This window comes from Mytilus trossulus, chromosome 5 (genome assembly GCF_036588685.1).
Source record: "Mytilus trossulus isolate FHL-02 chromosome 5, PNRI_Mtr1.1.1.hap1, whole genome shotgun sequence".
NCBI classification, from domain to species: domain Eukaryota; kingdom Metazoa; phylum Mollusca; class Bivalvia; order Mytilida; family Mytilidae; genus Mytilus; species Mytilus trossulus.
Genome location: NC_086377.1, coordinates 75984574 through 76006845, shown reverse-complemented (window position 1 = coordinate 76006845; position 22272 = coordinate 75984574). Strand labels below are relative to the sequence as shown.

At 34.3% G+C, this 22272-nt stretch overlaps 1 long non-coding RNA gene across 1 annotated transcript; it reads left to right on the top strand.

Moving 5' to 3' along the window:
* Positions 1-1489: 1489 nt before the first annotated feature.
* On the top strand, positions 1490-8170 carry LOC134717472 (uncharacterized). Its single transcript, XR_010107327.1, has 5 exons — positions 1490-1589; positions 2427-2633; positions 3140-3206; positions 6791-6862; positions 7846-8170. It is a non-coding gene; the product is annotated as an uncharacterized LOC134717472 (long non-coding RNA).
* Positions 8171-22272: the final 14102 nt, after the last annotated feature.

Below are 22272 nucleotides of genomic sequence, written 5' to 3'. Positions count from 1 at the left end.
TGTCAAGCAATTCATAATATTGTATTCCGTTCAACACTATATTTAATACTCCGGCCTTTCTATTGATAAAGTACATTATAAATATATATCTAAGCACACTATCATATCGAAAAAAAATGTTTCGTCAACTGTTCCCTTTTAAAACCTCGAATAAAACTTGATAAACGAAGATTAATAATAAGACATCAGTATCAATATTTTAACTTTTTGTATCAAAATATTTGATTTGATTTGATTTTTTGGTGTTTAAATGCCACTTTTAAGCACCGCATTTAGGCTATTTTGTGGGGGTCAGTTTTTATTAGTTAGGAGACCGGAGTACCCGGAGAAAACCACCGATCATCGATAGGAAAACTGACAAGTCTAGTCAATTAAGATTGGAGTCGAGTGCACCCATTGTACAATTGAGAAAGATTTCAAAAGACTAATTGTAGTTTGTCATACGTGTATTTAATTACTATGGGATCACTGTTGAAACTCTATAAATCTTCAAGGTAGTTGTCTGTCACCATGTTCTTTATGTACAATAGAAGGAAATAATTGTCAATGTACCTTGAATAATTAAAGTCCATATTGATTTAAAAAAATGGATAAGTAATATCGTACTATATACTTTGTAACATGGTATAGTTAGGGTGAGTTTTCATTTATCTTCATCAAAACACAAGTAAACCAGTCATAATGACTGATGAAATATAACTGACTGTTCAGTAGACTTGTAAGACTCAGTATGCTTCGTCAAATATAAGATTCTTTAACAGGGACCTGTTAGTCGCTTCCTCTCGTCGAATATGCCTTTCTAAATGTGTCGAACTGTAAGCTTCAGGGTTGTGATCGAGATCTGACTTTGTAGGGTCTCTACAAAATGTAAATAGACGCGAATTCAGAGAGAGGCTACTGTACACCTTCCAGAAGTAATCTTTTGGAAAATTGGGATGTAATAGAATATATTTAAGGTAGCTCCCGACACTAAGGGAGATAACAACGTTTTACTGATGTAAAACTGGTTCCCGTTAAAAAAAATTAGGATATATCGCCTATATATCTAGGTCACGGTAACAGTTCCAATGTCGTCTGTTGACAACGTGTGTAAACAACTTCCAAGTTACAGCCCATCGCTCAGAAGAAAGGAAGGTTTATCAGAAAGGATAAATGCATGCGTTCTTTTAAAATAAAGAATATGAATAGCTTCAACTTGAAAGTTCACACAGTCTTAAATGATTCTCAACTTATAAGATCATATGATATAAGTTTTTGGAAGTTTGAGAAATTCGGCGTCCGATCACAGACAGTGACTCTCCGTTTGACGAAACCTGGAAAGAAGGTCGAAGGATAGCTCTAGTTGATCACCTAGTGCAGAATAAGTTCGTTAAGATATAAAACTGTCCCCTGCGGATACTGTCTGTGAACGGAAATACGACCGTCAAGGCTTGGGCCAGGAGCCGAGGCGGAGGCCGTGGAGCATTTTGTCCATACCATATCGTTGTAGCTGCAGTAAATGTAACCTGCTTATCATACATGTGTAACAGTGTTGAAACGAGGAAACTAATGGAACTGGTGAATTGTTATCAATTCAAAAGCTGTACATGGTAAGAGTTCAATTTTCTCTTTAAACATTTTAATTTTACTGGGTGGAGAAGGTGTATGGTTTCATGTCTTGAATAAATGAACCTGCCCCACACCTCTCTTTTTCTTTCTTCAATTCCCCTCTATTATGGTCTGGGGTTTATGTGGTTTGAGGGCAAAAAGCTTTATTTTGAGGGGAAGTGCTGCTCAAATTTTTTCTGAAGCTGGACTTAGTAATTTTTCTGGAATTTTGCCCCTGGAAGTTATTTATCATTTTTGCAATGAACACAAAGACATCTATACATAAGGGACTTTTTAGTTTTGCATCCAAAAGGGGAGGATTCTTTTGTAAATACTTATTTGGTAGCAATTATATAACCATAAATAAAATTAAAATTGAAAAAGTAAACAAATGCAGTCACAATGATTCATTCACAAAAATAATGTTTTACAAACTTAAAATATTAGTTTTCTTTATTTTATCATCAGAATTTTCATATTTAATAAGTCTTCTTTTGCATGTGATCAGAGACCAAGTGGTCTGATACCTTACATATTTATTTATTTAAAACACCTAGAATAATGTGTAGAATGCAGAATAATGCATGAAGGCAAAAAAGAAAATCAAGAAGGAGGGGGGGGAGCACCCACCCTCATTCCACATTATTAGAAATAAATATGAGTCTGTGATCTATAAGAAAATAGATAAACATGAATTCACAATCATATTATATAAATATAAATTGAAAAAATCAATTGTAATAAAATTATGAACTAAGTCTAAATAGTTTATAGTTTATCTAATTAACCAATACATGTGCCATGATGTGCAGAATGACATTTCATATCATATTTTTCAGGAATGATACATGCAGGAATTTGTGCCACACATTTCAACAATTTCCTTAATGGATTGAATGTACTTTATGTGAATTCATCAGCCATACTTAAAAAGAAAAAGGAGAATGAAACTGGAAAGAAAATATTTGCAGTTGCAAAAGAATGCTGTAAATAAACTAAACGAAGAAACAGTTTTAAACATGGTTAATTTAATGAATAATTGGAAGGTAATTAAATCTTTAGTCATATAATTTCAAAGTGTTTTTTTTATAATTTTCCTAAGTGGATGATATAAAGTATAATGAGGACCCTAATTATATTCATATTTGCACTTAAGCAGTCATAAAAATGATTTAAAAGATCTTGGAAATAATTTCAAGTTTAGGGTAAATTTTTTAAATCAATTTTGTGGTAAAGCATTGTTATATATATACTTAAAGACTTTTATGTATAAAATATGTCAGAATTTGTTTCAACAAAAAATATTGAACTAGAATTAGTTACATTTGTATTTATTAAATGAAATCTATATTAATGTATAATTTCAACAAATTTAATGAAACCTATTTGGTTTTGAAAGCCTTTATACATATTATTATTACAAATTTCATTGTTAACCGTCTGAGTTTCCAGTTAATTTTAAATGTAATATGTTTCAGCTAAAGTATTTGAACACTGCATGCACTTTCATTTATATATATTTGTAAATTTTGTTACTACTTTTTTTCATTAGGTTGAAGCTATTTTTGTTGCAGAATGGCAAATGTTTGGTACTGGTTGAAACTATGAAAGTGATACAGGTAAATTTAAAGAATTTAGGCTTAAACTTTATTAATAGTAAAGATATTCCCAAATGTCAAGGTGAAAGTGGACATTGTAGATTCTAAACAACCATGTGAAAGCAGCAGTCTTCTATGGTGAGAGGATGCCATACTTAGCAATGATCTTGTTATTATATGGAATATGATTTTTAAAGGCAGTGCTTTAAGGCCTGACTTTTAAGTCATGAGGTTCATCTTTTCATACGCAATCTTTGCAGGGGGTCTTTTGGTCAGAAATAGATCCGGAATTGTTCGAATTTCTCCTCTTCTTTTTATGGTATAATATGGTTTTTGTTTCTTTCATTTACATTGGGGACTAAAGAAACGATCAGTGTGTATTGTTCGTTTTTTAGAACTTGTTATTAGTGTGTATTTTGCATTATAAGCAGTCAACCTGACTACAAACTATCATTATGTGTATTCCGTGTGGAAAGAGGTCGGGTCAATTTCGAGTGTTATCTGACATCTAAAGATTATTTAATTAGTTCAGACGTTGATATAACAATGAAAAGTCGACTGAACATGATTAATATTGCATCTTCTATAATTCAAAGCGGAATTCGGTTTATGAACGAGAAACCGTAAAGCGTTTTCAATTTCGGTTCTAGTTATGTATGTTGTCCACGTTTTATCCTGGTTCACGGTACTACGTTCCGGGTATTAGCTATTTGATATATGTGATGTGTAACATTACGATCGGGTACCAGCCAATCTACGTGTGTATGTGTACATGATTTCCCGCCAAAATGACACTTCCGGCAAATGACGGATAAAACCTAATCGACGATCCCGGGTCAATGGACAAAGCCAATGCAATGTTACGCGACTCGGGTTCGCATACTTATTTTATTTATTTTGGTAATCGATCTATTTCCGGTATCATGTAATATTTATCGTCATGAACATTGATGTTTTTACTTGCTGAACATTTGTTTCTCTTACATAAATTAAACATCTCTATACGTTTTGAAATTAATTTTATGTTTTTGTTGGATTTGAACTTTGTCTTGTGTATTTTTTACTTGTCCACGGGCAACCAAGACAAAAATAATTACCTGTCCGGTTGTTCAAATGTACGAGTCGGGCATAGCATTTCCACACCCCTGGTTATAAAACTTTTTTTTCAGGGCACAAACCCACTTTAAAGAGACTTGTCTACTGTCATACCCATCCTATTTTCATGCACCATTTGCAAGCAAGAGACTGAATGGTTAGCAAAATTAAAAATCAGGACGGTGTCCAATTAAAACAAAAGAACTAAACTGGATGAATATTGTAGGAGAAATCTAGAGGAAAGTTTTGATTTGTGAAATTGGTTTTCCTGAAAAGTCATTCATCCTAGCCTACAGAAAGGAACTATATATTTAACTGTCCACCACCAACTGACAAGCTAATGTTGAGCTTCACATATGGAATTACTCAAAAACCAATGTCTATGTTTTCAGCACAGATTTCACAAATTATGACGCAGCTGTGCTTTTTTTTATACTTGTTAAAGAGTTGTATACTAAATTTTATTCTTTTATCAATAAATATATATTGTGTCATTTAAGAACTTGTATTTTGCCAAAAGATGCATACTAGTGAATGAAAGTGGTGCAGTTCATTTTGCTTTGGTATTACTCAATTTATTTCACTTGACTGGGCGGAGTCTAACCTGTTCGCTCATAATAAACCAGTCCATCTATAGATAGGTGTTTTAGGGTAAACTCATCAATAAAGTGTCTAGTCATTCTTTTGTAAATTCCTTTGATGACACTGATTAGTGATTAGAAATCAGTATTAATTATAACGGCAATCATCCTTATCACACACATCTTCAAATAGACTGTCCACATGCTAATTAAAACGTAAGCTCCGCCCGATCAGTTGAAATAACATTGGTAATATATAGAATTGAATTACAATTGTTCATGTTATTGGAATGCTTATAAAAATAAGGAGATGTGGTACAATGTATTTGATATTTAGTGAGTTTATCAAGCAAAAGTGAATAAGAAATAGGTATAAGCAGTTACAGGTACTACTGTACAATCTCAAACAATGAGAAAAACTCATACCGTATAAAAGAGAATTTCATATTTACAAGCAAGTTTTGTTTTTGCGTTAAATAATTTTCTTCTATTGTTTTAATTGCAAATATGGTAAGTGGTTGAAATGCTAGTGACCTCATTTTCATGGTTCAGTGGTTTAAGTTAAGTTCTTGAGTTTTGGCCTTTTTTTCTAATACTTTATGCAATAGGTCAAATATATTTGGTGTATGGAAATATTTCATGATTTACATGTCAGTCGCACAGGTTTTGTTTGACCTTGATCTCATTTTTTACGGTTCATTGCTCAGTGTTAAGCTTTTGTGTTTTGGTCTGTTTTTCTTAAACTATAAGCAATTAGTCAATATTATTTGTTGTATGGAAGAATTGTAAGCTGTACATGCCTACCTGGCATGGTTTATCTGACCTTGACCTCATTTTCATGGTTCAAAGGTCAATGTTTAGTTTTCTTGGTTTATGTTAAGATTATGTGACAGTTGTAATAACGCTTTTTTATTAGGACTATCAACAGAATATCAATGATTAGTAAAGAAGGCGAGACATTTCAGTGTGTGCACTCTTGTTTTTAAAGTGAGGCGAGTTAGTGAAAAAGTGGGGCGATTTGTCATGGATTCCCTTCAAATATATTCCAATGTGGTTTTTGGCTTCTTCGTGCATTAACAAGCACATAGCCATTGTTGAATTAATTGTTTTCCTTAAAATAGTCGACAAAATTGCTCTCACAAAATTTCCATTTGGGAGCCTTGAGCTCGATGGGGGAAATACTCTGCAAATACTGACAGTTGACAGGTATGGTCATCAAAAAAGTTGACATGTTACTATGTACATTTACCATTATGTTACTTGATGTCCTTGCTATACACACAGTACAGAGACTAGTCAATCTTTGTGAACTATTTTTTATGGGAGTCATAAAATATGTGTATATACTTGTTTATGTATTGCCATAGCATATTATTTATGCTTTCGCAAATAAAATATTCATTCATTCATTCAATCAATAATTAAAAATAGTCTATTTATATTGAAAAGGAAAAGTTCTTATATGTCTAAAGAAGAGGGACGAAAGACACCAAAGGGACAGTCAAACTCATAAATTTAAAGCAAACTGACAAGGCCATGGCTAAAAATGCATTTCATGGGAGGCACAGAAAATATACTGTAAACAGTAGACTAGATATAGGTGAACTAGGTACAAAAGAACTCTAAATCTTAAATTCTACAAACCACCTCTGTTCTATGGAAGATAATGATGTAACAGGACTAGAAATACACACAACCTGTAATTAACTGCCTTTACAGCGCTTTCGCGCTTTGATTTTTCTAAGTTTCAATTTGAGTGGATTTATAGTTTTTTCATTAAAAGAAATGGCTTTTTTTATCATTATTTTCATTATTTTGATATTGAACAACCAACATTGATAACAAGTAATTAAAATCTCTCACTTATTATAAATCTATATAATATAAATTTACTTATTTAAGTTTTTTTATATTTGTTATCAATTGTAGGTCCCATGGTAATCATTTAACAGCAGGTTTTTAACAGCAGTTATGCAGAAAAATGAAGGATGGCTGTCAATGGTAAATACATACATTTTAGGATGATTACATGTAGTTACCTTTGAGAAAAAACTTGAGGTTTCATTTGATACTTTTTAATCTAATAATGGTGTTTTGCAGGCATTTATAACATTTCTTTTTGGACAATATATTTAGTAGACTCAACTATAGAATGAAGGATCATGTAAACTTGTACACATATGTCACTGACCTACATTTTCCACTTCATTGACTTTGGTAACATTAAACATCCAATTTCATATACAACAAAGGTATATCTCAGCAACTAAAAGGTGTCAGATCATGCAAACTTATATATACACTCTCAGAGTCTCAGTTAGTAACTCAGCTTCCAGGCAAAAGAAGGTCACAGTGATTCACATTTTACACTATTGATTTGTACTGTATTTTATAATTCAAATACAAAGTATAGTATCAAGACTGCCAATGGTTCTTATGTGCCAAAATTATGAAAATGAAGATAACTATGTGATGTAGATTACTTATGTTTATCACAAACTTGGTCACATGCTGTATATGTAAATTTATACCAAAAAGAACAGTTCAACTGTATTGATTTAAGGTAGACAGTAAAGGTAACACCTATTAAATATACATGTAGACCTTGAATTTGCATTGGAAACTATAATGCTGCCTATAGCATATATATTGTCAAGTGTTCAAAGTGTCATTGTACACATAACAAAAACCACTCAAAAGGATGTCCATCATATGCAGAAGCAATATAAAATGCATACCCATCAGCTGACCTAATTATTGCAATCACTTCAAAAACCTGGCCATATATCATATTATAAATCATTTATACCCAGGAGCCCCCTTAAGGAGTACCTTTGTTAGTCAGGTATAATATAATCTTTTTAAATTGATGTTGTAATGCATGATTGGATTAATTTTGCACTCACTGAAATAATATATAGATTTAGTAGTTTATTTGTATATATTACACCTTTTCATTACAAATAAATAAATTAAACTTTCAGGTAAATGCAGCATCAGAATATTCCCTAGGAAAGTTTACCCAGAGAGTTTGGGAAAGTATAAATAAGAAATTAGAGAGGGAAACAGATAACCAGAAAACAAAGATTTCAAAAGAAAAGAATTGCCACTAATAGTAATATGATATATCTGACTGGGAGCAACATGTACTATTCAATATGGACGGATTGACAATTTTGACTGAGAACAAAGTGAACTCTAATAATGCTATGACTATCAATCAATACTTGACTGAATCAGAGGAGTAAACTATTTACATATTTGTAAATATAACAGTTATATGTTTGCTTGATTATTGAGGCATTCAAAATAAAGGAAGTTGAAAAACCTTTGAAAAAGTTATAATTTCAGAATTTTTTGGTTATGTTACTATGAATGACAACTGAAATATATAATGTATTGTCATTATGCTTCATCAACTTAAATCATTTATTGAGAAAAAGGTGACAAAGTCTTTTTATCCAGTTACTTGCATGACTGTTATCTATGAATCGATAATTTAAAAAATAATAAAATATTTGGTGATTTTTGCTATTCTGACTAATTTATTTTGCTCATTAATACCACAGTAATGCTAAAACAAGCTGCATTATAATGTATCATAGTATTTGTTTACATTTACATAGGAGCCATGTGTTGTTGCTCTAAAATCATGGGATTTGATCTTCTATTGTCTGTTGGGTTGTAACTCTTGCACATCAGAACAATGCAAAAACTTGAATTTTCCAACTTCATGTCCTGTTGCCATGGTAACCGTTGTTCATAGAAACAAAATAAATGTTCTCATTTCATTGCCTTTGGAAACTGTATTATTCTGTGTTAGTTTAACTAAGGATATGACAACATATGTCACACTTTGGTGAAGTTTGGTCACCGATGATGAATGATATACAAAAAACTGCTGTTGATCACTGTTTCGTTAGGGGTCACAAAAACGTTTTTGGGGCAAAAAATAGTCTGGTGACCCATATTTTTTTTAATTTCTTTTCAAAGCTCATTGTAATGACCATCTTATGTCAAATTTAAAAAAATATTCATTGGACCATTTTTTTGGAAATTTAAGAAAAATTGAAGTTTTTAACAAAATCTGTGTTTTTTTTGTGGTGCAGTGTTGATGAAATTGGAGCCGAAATCAATTAAAATGAATAAAACTGACATTATTTGTGTTTTATTTTCATTTTAAATAATAATTATGTAATAAGTGTAAAACAAACCTTTCAAAATACTTTCAAAGGCTTAAAAAAAATCCAGAGTTTCTACATCTGGTATGTATTTATGCATACACGTGATATACCAACTTTGGCGACCGTTACCATGGAAACGAGTCTGGTGGCATACTATTTTTAACTCAAATTTTTATAGAGACCATTGCATAGTATATGTATGCAAATTTAAAAAAAATTCAATGGGGGGAAAAAAATTGCTATATCTGTAGGGTGCCACCTTAATTCTTTCTTTTTTATTTGGTCATAACTTGCTAAGAATCGGGACGATTGCATATATCGCACATTGAGAAGCCATCTGTCTGTTAGTAAAGACTGCATAATGCTTTAATACTTACTGGTTTGTGTTGCTTTGTATAGTCTTTGTATATATATAAGAAGATGTGAAATGAGTGCCAACGAGACAATTCCCTAACCAAGTCACAATTTGTAAAAGTAAACCATTAAAAATCAAAGTACGGTCTTCAACACGAAGCATTGGCTCACACCGAACAACAAGGTATAAAGGGACATAAAATAACATCTGTACAATCATTCAAACGGGAATCCTACGGTCTAGTCTATTTAAAAAACGAAAACAAGAAACACTTATGAACCACACCAACAAACGACACAACTGAACATCAGATTAGTTTTGTATGTTGCATTTTGTGTACTATTGTTTGTCTGTTTGTCAATTTCCTTTTTTAGCCATGGCATAGTCAGTATATTTTCGATTTACTAGTTTGAATGTCCCTCTAGTATCGTTCGCCTCTCTTTTACCACAGTCGTTAGGTGTCTGCCTCCACGACGTATTCTTCACATCTACATTTAAGCAAATTGTCCAACATTAAGACATTTCATCGAGCATACCGAGTCTCATGCATAAAACAGATCGCCGGAAAAGGGTGAGAGTGAAGCTCCTGATTTTGTTAAAATAAGTAAGACGCACATAATAAGGCAAAAATTTATCCTTGTCTATATGACAAGGTTTACAGTTCTAAATGAATAATAATAAATCGTTTTACATCTGTTAAGATATCCGATATACTTCTTTTAAATACTTAATGTTCAATACTTGTGATTCATTTATTTTTGTGGGGACCAATTTTCCTGAAATGAGGAACATGTATTTTTGTGGATTTTTGATTTCGTGGTTTTGCCATAGTCTGCACACAATCCTACAGAAAATTTATAATTCGTTGAACCTTTAAATTCGTGGTATGCCTGTAACAACGAAATTGAAGAACATTGGTATCCCACGAATAATAATGAATCCACAGTATAACAAAGAGTCATTTATGTTTGTGTAACCGGAACTACGCTTACAGAATTGCAAATAGTGTGTTTGTGTGTGATAAATATATAACTTATATTCGTTTAGTCCGTTTACATGATATGCTTCGTCTTCATCCACTTGTTGTTTACATTTAAAACAAAGGGTAACACTAATGCTTGAATTGCTTAAATAAAAGAATATCAACCTACGACACATACCCTTACACCAGGATGACTAGATACGAACTCTAAGTTATCTAACATATTTAAAGGAAGCATTTACTTATTTTATCAGTTGGTCGAGTTGGCACACCTTTATTCAGTGGGATTTTAACACTTTTTTATAAATACGAGTTTTATAAATAAGAGTTGTCAGACTGATTGTTCATTGGGATTTACCCTTTTTCATAAGTGTGGCGAGTTGAAAAACAAGAGTGGGGCGATTTTTTAGAAAGTGGCGATTTAGTGTTGGCCGATGGGCTAGTGGGGCGAGTTGACATGGTTTTATATTTAGAAATCGGGTAAGGGGGTCATAAAGGGTATATATTTATATATAGTAATGTATAAAGTATATTCAAACGGTTGTGTGACGTCACGTTCTAAACTATATTTTATGAATTGTAAATGGTTTTTCATCTAATCTTAAACAGTTGGGATATAAAATAGTTATCCCATTCTGACTTGGTGTGTCAGTGTTAGATCACCTTCTGGCCTCGGGCCATCGGGGTGATCTTACACTGACACACCGAGTCCTCATGGGAAAACTAATTCTGATAGCTCAATGTGTGCTTTTGAAGTGGCATGTGTGATGTTAGGTTCAAATTGAAGCAAACAAGATTTTTGTACTGTTTAAGTATGGATTTATAAGTCTTTGCTGATATTTTGTATAGCAATCTGTTCTTATAGTGGAATGGTAGAATTTTAAAATAGAATCATTTGATTAATAAAATGTCCGTCCTTAAATACTTGATGCTTGTGTTTATTGATACTACATGTATATCTATTAAAAATGACTGACAAGAATGTATGTTTATTATAAAATTTCAACCCTATTTTTGTTTGTTTGTTTTAATAGTATTACCTTATAACATCTACATACTATGGTACAGTTTTGAAAATTGAATTCACTGTGTTGCCCAACTATCATTCACATCTTGATTCATTCACATTATAGATCGCATTATAAAAGCACACTATCGGTTTGCGTTCTGAAAAAAAATCAATTATACTTATTTTACTCGTGAATGTGCATTTTTATTTTTCTTATCTAAATTTAGGACACAGCTGTAAGAGATTGACATGTGACTTGCATGCACGGTCATAATTACTTACTTAATTTATTAGACCAAAAAAAGTCTCTTTATAAGATGTCCCAATCAGTTACATGCCACAGGTTTCATTGCACATGTACATTGGACTTTAGATTTATCTATACAATTAACATATACATGAGTACAGACGACTTCAATAACGAGTTGAGTGCATGAAAGTCCATGCAGGAAATAAAATATAAATATATGATAAAGTAAATGCATGCAGAATTCCAGTTTATAAAGCAAACTCGGTGCATAAATTTATATTGCGATTGGTTTGTGCAATTTGCATAAGTCATCCGGTTTGTAGAAATTTGGATTTGCAAAAGGGTTATCATCTTGAAAATTATGTACATTTCCAAGTACTTAATAAAATAGTCTAGCTTTAAAATGTATATTCAAATAGTAGATGTAAATATTCACTCTCAACTGACTTCTTCTAATCACAGTCAATTATTTCAATTCAAAAGCAAATAAAAATTCAGCAACAATCTTTTGGTGACCCAGCCGTCAGCGGTATTAGGTTCACGTATTGCTTTTGTTTTTTTTAAAGAGAACAACTTGTTTTACAAAGTAGCTATACGTACATATGTTTGTGACATGGTGCATTCGCAAATTTATGTGACAGGGTTGAGTTATATATTTCAGTGACGGAGTACATTTAATTAGTTACATATTTCTGTGACCGGGCAAATTTACAGTTTTTTTACAGAGTAGCTGCCTATGTTTGTGACAAGGTGCATTTACAAAATGATGTCAGTGACAGCGGAAAGTTGCATATTTCTGTAACATGGTAAATTTACAGTTTATCTTACCGTAACGGATGCTACATATGTCAGTGATAGCGTAAAGTTACATATTTCTGTGTCAGGGTAAAGTTACATATTTTTGTGTCAGGGTAAAGTTACATATTTCTTTGTCAGGGTAAAGTTACATATTTCTGTGTCAGGGTAAAGTTACATATTTCTGTGTCAGAGTAAAGTTACACATTTCTGTGTCAGAGTAAAGTTACATATTTCTGTGTCGGGGTAAAGTTACATATTTCTGTGTCAGGGTAAAGTTACATATTTCTGTGTCAGGGTAAAGTTACATATTTCTGTGTCAGGGTAAAGTTACATATTTATGTGTCGGGGTAAAGTTACATATTTCTGTGTCAGGGTAAAGTTACATATTTCTGTGTCAGGGTAAAGTTACATATTTCTGTGTCAGGGTAAAGTTACACATTTCTGTGTCAGGGTAAAGTTACACATTTCTGTGACAGGGTAAAGTTACACATTTCTGTGTCAGGGTAAAGTTACAAATTTCTGTGACAGGGTAAAGTTACATATTTTTGTGACAAGGTAAAGTTACATATTTCTGTGACAGGGTAAAGTTACATATTTCTGTGATAGTGTAAAGTTACATATTTCTGTGTCAGGGTAAAAATACATATTTCTGTGTCAGGGTTAAGTTACATATTTCTGTGACAGGGTAAAGATACATATTTCTGTGACAGGGTAAAGTTACAAATTTCTGTGACAGGGTAAAGTTACATATTTCTGTGACAGCGTAAAGTTACATATTTCTATGTCAGGGTAAAGTTACATATTTTTGTGACAGGGTAAAGTTACATATTTCTGTGACAGGGTAAAGTTACACATTTCTGTGTCAGGGTAAAGTTACATATTTCTGTGTCAGGGTAATGTTAAATATTTCTATGTCAGGGTAAAGTTACACATTTCTGTGTCAGGGTAAAGTTACACATTTCTGTGACAGGGTAAAGTTACATATTTTTGTGACAGGGAAATTTTACACATTTCTGTGTCAGGGTAAAGTTACACATTTCTGTGTCAGGGTAAAGTTACATATTTCTGTGACAGGGTAAAGTTACATATTTCTGTGTCAGGGTAAAGTTACATATTTCTGTGTCAGGGTAAAGTTACATATTTCTGTGACAGGGTAAAGTTACATATTTCTGTGACAGGGTAAAGTTACATATTTCTGTGTCAGGGTAAAGTTACATATTTCTGCGACAGGATAAAGTTACATATATCTATGTCAGGGTAACGTTACATATTTCTGTGTCAGGGTAAAGTTACATATTTCTGTGACAGGGTAAAGTTACATATTTATGTGTCGGGGTAAAGTTACATATTTCTGTGTCAGGGTAAAGTTACATATTTCTGTGTCAGGGTAAAGTTACATATTTCTGTGTCAGGGTAAAGTTACACATTTCTGTGTCAGGGTAAAGTTACACATTTCTGTGACAGGGTAAAGTTACACATTTCTGTATCAGGGTAAAGTTACAAATTTCTGTGACAGGGTAAAGTTACATATTTTTGTGACAAGGTAAAGTTACATATTTCTGTGACAGGGTAAAGTTACATATTTCTGTGATAGTGTAAAGTTACATATTTCTGTGTCAGGGTAAAAATATATATTTCTGTGTCAGGGTTAAGTTACATATTTCTGTGACAGGGTAAAGATACATATTTCTGTGACAGGGTAAAGTTAGAAATTTCTGTGACAGGGTAAAGTTACATATTTCTGTGACAGCGTAAAGTTACATATTTCTATGTCAGGGTAAAGTTACATATTTTTGTGACAGGGTAAAGTTACATATTTCTGTGACAGGGTAAAGTTACACATTTCTGTGTCAGGGTAAAGTTACATATTTCTGTGTCAGGGTAATGTTAAATATTTCTATGTCAGGGTAAAGTTACACATTTCTGTGTCAGGGTAAAGTTACACATTTCTGTGACAGGGTAAAGTTACATATTTTTGTGACAGGGAAATTTTACACATTTCTGTGTCAGGGTAAAGTTACACATTTCTGTGTCAGGGTAAAGTTACATATTTCTGTGTCAGGGTAAAGTTACATATTTCTGTGACAGTGTAAAGTTACACATTTCTGTGTCAGGGTAAAGTTACATATTTCTGTGTCAGGGTAAAGTTACATATTTCTGTGTCAGGGTAAAGTTACATATTTCTGTGACAGGGTAAAGTTACATATTTCTGTGACAGGGTAAAGTTACATATTTCTGTGTCAGGGTAAAGTTACATATTTCTGCGACAGGATAAAGTTACATATTTCTATGTCAGGGTAACGTTACATATTTCTGTGTCAGGGTAAAGTTACATATTTCTGTGACAGCGTAAAGTTACATATTTCTGTGACAGGGTAAAGTTACATATTTCTGTGTCAGGGTAAAGTTACATATTTCTGTGACAGGGTAAAGTTACATATTTCTATGTCAGGGTAAAGTTACATATTTCTGTGTCAGGGTAAAGTTACATATTTCTGTGACAGCGTAAAGTTACATGTTTCTGTGACAGGGTAAAGTTACATATTTCTGTGACAGGGTAAAGTTACATATTTCTGTGTCAGGGTAAAGTTACATATTTTTGTGACAGCGTAAAGTTACATATTTCTGTGACAGGGTGAAGTTACATATTTTTGTGACATGGAAAGTATCCTAGTTTTGTGACATTGTTTTTTACTGTTTTTATAGAGACCTTAGAATTTACTTGCCCGTGTTGAGACCTGGTCAAATAACTGTAAAGTTTTTTAATGTTTTATTTGTTTCATTATATGTTGGTCAACGGTTGATTAGGGTCCCGGTTCATTTGATTTGTTTATCTGTGTCATTATATGTTGGTCAACGGTTGATTAGGGTCCTGGCTCATTTGATTTGTTTATCTGTGTCATTATATGTTGGTCAACGGTTGATTAGGGTCCTGGTTCATGTGATTTGTTTATCTGTGTCAGTATATGTTAGTCAACGGTTGATTAGGGTCCTGGTTCATTTGATTTGTTTATCTGTGTCAGTATATGTTAGTCAACGGTTGACTAGGGTCCCGGTTCATTTGATTTGTTTAGCTGTGTCATTATATATTGGTCAACGGTTGATTAGGGTCCCGGTTCATTAGATTTGTTTATCTGTGTCATTATATGTTGGTCAACGGTTGATTAGGGTCCCGGCTCATTTGATTTGTTTATCTGTGTCATTATATGTTGGTCAACGGTTGATTAGGGTCCCGGTTTATTTGATTTGTTTATCTGTGTCATTATATGTTGGTCAACGGTTGATTAGGGTCCCGGTTCATTTGATTTGTTTAGCTGTGTCATTATACATTTGTATGTTGGTCAACGGTTGATTAGGGTCCCAGTTCATTTGAATTTTTTAGCTGTGTCATTATATGAGGGTCAACCGTTGATTAGGGTCCCGATTCATTTGATTTGTTTAGCTGTGTCATTATATGTTGGTCAACGGTTGATTAGGGTCCCGGTTCATGTGATTTGTTTAGCTGTGTCATTATACATTTGTATGTTGGTCAACAGTTGATTAGGGTCCCAGTTCATTTGATTTGTATAGCTGTGTCATTATATGAGGGTCAACCGTTGATTAGGGTCCCGATTCATTTGATTTGTTTAGCTGTGTCATTATATGTTGGTCAACGGTTGATTAGGGTCCCGATTCATTTGATTTGTTTATCTGTGTCATTATATGTTGGTCAACAGTTGATTAGGGTCCCAGTTCATTTGATTTGTTTAGCTGTGTCATTATATGTTGGTCAACGGTTGATTAGGGTCCCGGTTCATTTGATTTGTTTATCTGTGTCATTATACATTTGTATGTTGGTCAACGGTTGATTAGGGTCCCGGTTCATTTGATTTATTTAGCTGTGTCATTATATGTTGGTCAACGGTTGATTAGGGTCTGAGTTCATTTGATTTGTTTATCTGTGTCATTATATGTTGGTCAACGGTTGATTAGGGTCCCAGTTCATTTGATTTGTTTATCTGTGTCATTATATGTTGGTCAACGGTTGATTAGGGTCCCAGTTCATTTGATTTGTTTATCTGTGCCAGTATATGTTGGTCAACGGTTGATTAGGATCCCAGTTCATTTGATTTGTTTATCTGTGTCATTATATGTTGGTCAACGGTTGATTAGGGTCCCGGTTCATTTGATTTGTTTAGCTGTGTCATTATATATTGGTCAACGGTTGATTAGGGTCCCGGTTCATTTGATTTGTTTAGCTGTGTCATTATATGTTGGTCAACGGTTGATTAGGGTCCCAGTTCATTTGATTTGTTTATCTGTGTCAGTATACATTTGTATGTTGGTCAACGGTTGATTAGGGTCCCGGTTCATTTGATTTGTTTAGCTGTGTCATTATATAGTGGTCAACGGTTGATTAGGGTCCCGCTTCATGTGATTTGTTTAGCTGTGTCATTATATGTTGGTCAACGGTTGATTAGGGTCCCGGTTCATGTGATTTGTTTATCTGTGTCATTATATGTTGGTCAACGGTTGATTAGGGTCCCGATTCATTTGATTTGTTTAGCTGTGTCATTATATATTGGTCAACGGTTGATTAGGGTCCCGGTTCATGTGATTTGTTTAGCTGTGTCATTATATGTTGGTCAACGGTTGATTAGGGTCCCGGTTCATGTGATTTGTTTAGCTGTGTCATTATATGTTAGTCAACGGTTGATTAGGGTCCCGGTTCATGTGATTTGTTTATCTGTGTCATTATATGTTGGTCAACGGTTGATTAGGGTCCCAGTTCATTTGATTTGTTTATCTGTGTCATTATACATTTGTATGTTGGTCAACGGTTGATTTAGTTTAGTTTAAACATATTTATTTATAGTGGATTGGGAAACAAGTTTTGCAACTTATATTAATCCCTTTCCACTTTGCGGTTTCCACTTTGCGGTTGATTAGGGTCCCGGTTCATGTGATTTGTTTAGCTGTGTCATTATATGAGGGTCAACCGTTAATTGGGGTGCCGGTTCATTTGATTTGTTTATCTGTGTCATTATATGTTGGTCAACAGTTGATTAGGGTCCCTGTTCATGTGATTTGTTTAGCTGTGTCATTATATGTTGGTCAACGGTTGATTAGGGTCCCGGTTCATTTGATTTGTTTATCTGTGTCATTATATGTGGTTCAGTCAACGGTTGACTAGGGTCCCGGTTCATTTGATTTGTTTATCTGTGTCATTATATGTTGGTCAACGGTTGATTGGGGTCCCGGTTCATTTGATTTGTTTATCTGTGTCATTATATGTGGGTCAACGGTTCATTAGGGTCCCGGTTCATTTGATTTGTTTATCTGTGTCATTATATGTTGGTCAACAGTTGATTAGGGTCCCTGTTCATTTGATTTGTTTATCTGTGTCATTATATGTTGGTCAACAGTTGATTAGGGTCCCGGTTCATTTGATTTGTTTATCTGTGTCATTATATGTTAGTCAACGGTTGATTAGGGTCCCGGTTCATGTGATTTGTTTATCTGTGTCATTATATGTTGGTCAACGGTTGATTAGGGTCCCGGTTCATGTGATTTGTTTAGCTGTGTCATTATATGTTGGTCAACGGTTGATTGGGGTCCCGGTTCATTTGATTTGTTTAGCTGTGTCATTATATATTGGTCAACGGTTGATTAGGGTCCCGGTTCATTTGATTTGTTTAGCTGTGTCATTATATGTTGGTCAACGGTTGATTAGGGTCCCGGTTCATTTGATTTGTTTATCTGTGTCATTATACATTTGTATGTTGGTCAACGGTTGATTAGGGTCCCGGTTCATGTGATTTGTTTAGCTGTGTCATTATATGTTGGTCAACGGTTGATTAGGGTCCCAGTTCATGTGATTTGTTTATCTGTGTCATTATATGTTGGTCAACGGTTGATTAGGGTCCCAGTTCACTTGATTTGTTTAGCTGTGTCAGTATATGTTAGTCAACGGTTGATTAGGGTCCCGGTTCATTTGATTTGTTTAGCTGTGTCATTATATGTTGGTCAACGGTTGATTAGGGTCCCAGTTCACTTGATTTGTTTAGCTGTGTCAGTATATGTTAGTCAACGGTTGATTAGGGTCCCGGTTCATTTGATTTGTTTAGCTGTGTCATTATATGTTGGTCAACGGTTGATTAGGGTCCCAGTTCATTTGATTTGTTTAGCTGTGTCATTATATGTTGGTCAACGATTGATTAGGGTCCCGGTTCATTTGATTTGTTTAGCTGTGTCATTATATGTTGGTCAACGGTTGATTAGGGTCCCGGTTCATGTGATTTGTTTAGCTGTGTCATTATATTTTGGTCAACGGTTGATTGGGGTCCCGGTTCATTTGATTTGTTTAGCTGTGTCATTATATATTGGTCAACGGTTGATTAGGGTCCCGGTTCATGTGATTTGTTTAGCTGTGTCATTATATGTTGGTCAACGGTTGATTAGGGTCCCGGTTCATTTGATTTGTTTATCTGTGTCAGTATATATTGGTCAACGGTTGATTAGGGTCCCGGTTCATTTGATTTGTTTATCTGTGTCATTATATGTTGGTCAACGGTTGATTAGGGTCCCGGTTCATTTGATTTGTTTATCTGTGTCAGTATATGTTAGTCAACGGTTGATTAGGGTCCCGGTTCATGTGATTTGTTTAGCTGTGTCATTATATATTGGTCAACGGTTGATTGGGGTCCCGGTTCATTTGATTTGTTTAGCTGTGTCATTATATGTTGGTCAACGGTTGATTAGGGTCCCGGTTCATGTGATTTGTTTAGCTGTGTCATTATATGTTGGTCAACGGTTGATTAGGGTCCCGGTTCATTTGATTTGTTTATCTGTGTCAGTATATGTTAGTCAACGGTTGATTAGGGTCCCGGTTCATGTGATTTGTTTAGCTGTGTCATTATATATTGGTCAACGGTTGATTGGGGTCCCGGTTCATTTGATTTGTTTAGCTGTGTCATTATATGTTGGTCAACGGTTGATTAGGGTCCCGGTTCATGTGATTTGTTTAGCTGTGTCATTATATATTGGTCAACGGTTGATTGGGGTCCCGGTTCATTTGATTTGTTTAGCTGTGTCATTATATGTTGGTCAACGGTTGATTAGGGTCCCGGTTCATGTGATTTGTTTAGCTGTGTCATTATATGTTAGTCAACGGTTGATTAGGGTCCTGGTTCATTTGATTTGTTTATCTGTGTCATTATATGTTGGTCAACGGTTGATTAGGGTCCCAGTTCATTTGATTTGTTTATCTGTGTCATTATACATTTGTATGTTGGTCAACGGTTGATTAGGGTCCCGGTTCATTTGATTTGTTTATCTATGTCATTATATGTTGGTCAATGGTTGATTAGGGTCCTGGTTCATTTGATTTGTTTAGCTGTGTCATTATATGTTGGTCAACGGTTGATTAGGGTCCCGGTTCATTTGATTTGTTTAGCTGTGTCATTATATGTTGATAAACGGTTGATTTGGGTCCCAGTTCATTTGATTTGTTTATCTGTGTCATTATATGTTGGTCAACGGTTGATTAGGGTCCCGGTTCATGTGATTTGTTTAGCTGTGTCATTATATATTGGTCAACGGTTGATTGGGGTCCCGGTTCATTTGATTTGTTTAGCTGTGTCATTATATGTTGGTCAACGGTTGATTAGGGTCCCGGTTCATGTGATTTGTTTAGCTGTGTCATTATATGTTAGTCAACGGTTGATTAGGGTCCTGGTTCATTTGATTTGTTTATCTGTGTCATTATATGTTGGTCAACGGTTGATTAGGGTCCCAGTTCATTTGATTTGTTTATCTGTGTCATTATACATTTGTATGTTGGTCAACGGTTGATTAGGGTCCCGGTTCATTTGATTTGTTTATCTATGTCATTATATGTTGGTCAATGGTTGATTAGGGTCCTGGTTCATTTGATTTGTTTAGCTGTGTCATTATATGTTGGTCAACGGTTGATTAGGGTCCCGGTTCATTTGATTTGTTTAGCTGTGTCATTATATGTTGATAAACGGTTGATTTGGGTCCCAGTTCATTTGATTTGTTTATCTGTGTCATTATATGTTGGTCAACGGTTGATTAGGGTCCCAGTTCATTTGATTTGTTTAGCTGTGTCATTATATGTTGGTCAACGGTTGATTTGGGTCCCAGTTCATTTGATTTGTTTATCTGTGTCATTATATGTTGGTCAACGGTTGATTAGGGTCCCAGTTCATTTGATTTGTTTATCTGTGTCATTATATGTTGGTCAACGGTTGATTAGGGTCCCGGTTCATTTGATTTGTTTAACTGTGTCATTATATATTGGTCAACGGTTGATTAGGGTCCCGGTTCATTTGATTTGTTTAGCTGTGTCATTATATGTTGGTCAACGGTTGATTAGGGTCCCGGTTCATTTGATTTGTTTAGCTGTGTCATTATATGTTGATAAACGGTTGATTAGGGTCCCGGTTCATTTGATTTGTTTAGCTGTGTCATTATACATTTGTATGTTGGTCAACGGTTGATTAGGGTCCCGGTTCATTTGATTTGTTTAGCTGTGTCATTATATGTTAGTCAACGGTTGATTAGGGTCCCGGTTCATGTGATTTGTTTAGCTGTGTCATTATATGTTGGTCAACGGTTGATTGGGGTCCCGGTTCATTTGATTTGTTTATCTGTGTCATTATATGTTGGTCAACGGTTGATTAGGGTCCCGGTTCATTTGATTTGTTTAGCTGTGTCATTATATGTTGGTCAACGGTTGATTAGGGTCCCGGTTCATTTGATTTGTTTAGCTGTGTCATTATATGTTGGTCAACGGTTGATTAGGGTCCCGGTTCATTTGAATTTTTTAGCTGTGTCATTATACATTTGTATGTTGGTCAACGGTTGATTAGGGTCCCAGTTCATTTGAATTTTTTAGCTGTGTCATTATATGAGGGTCAACCGTTGATTAGGGTCCCGATTCATTTGATTTGTTTAGCTGTGTCATTATATGTTGGTCAACGGTTGATTAGGGTCCCGGTTCATGTGATTTGTTTAGCTGTGTCATTATACATTTGTATGTTGGTCAACAGTTGATTAGGGTCCCAGTTCATTTGATTTGTTTAGCTGTGTCATTATATGAGGGTCAACCGTTGATTAGGGTCCCGATTCATTTGATTTGTTTAGCTGTGTCATTATATGTTGGTCAACGGTTGATTAGGGTCCCGATTCATTTGATTTGTTTATCTGTGTCATTATATGTTGGTCAACAGTTGATTAGGGTCCCAGTTCATTTGATTTGTTTAGCTGTGTCATTATATGTTGGTCAACGGTTGATTAGGGTCCCGGTTCATTTGATTTGTTTATCTGTGTCATTATACATTTGTATGTTGGTCAACGGTTGATTAGGGTCTCGGTTCATTTGATTTATTTAGCTGTGTCATTATATGTTGGTCAACGGTTGATTAGGGTCCCAGTTCATTTGATTTGTTTATCTGTGTCATTATATGTTGGTCAACGGTTGATTAGGGTCCCAGTTCATTTGATTTGTTTATCTGTGTCATTATATGTTGGTCAACGGTTGATTAGGGTCCCAGTTCATTTGATTTGTTTATCTGTGCCAGTATATGTTGGTCAACGGTTGATTAGGGTCCCAGTTCATTTGATTTGTTTATCTGTGTCATTATATGTTGGTCAACGGTTGATTAGGGTCCCGGTTCATTTGATTTGTTTAGCTGTGTCATTATATATTGGTCAACGGTTGATTAGGGTCCCGGTTCATTTGTTTTGTTTAGCTGTGTCATTATATGTTGGTCAACGGTTGATTAGGGTCCCAGTTCATTTGATTTGTTTATCTGTGTCAGTATACATTT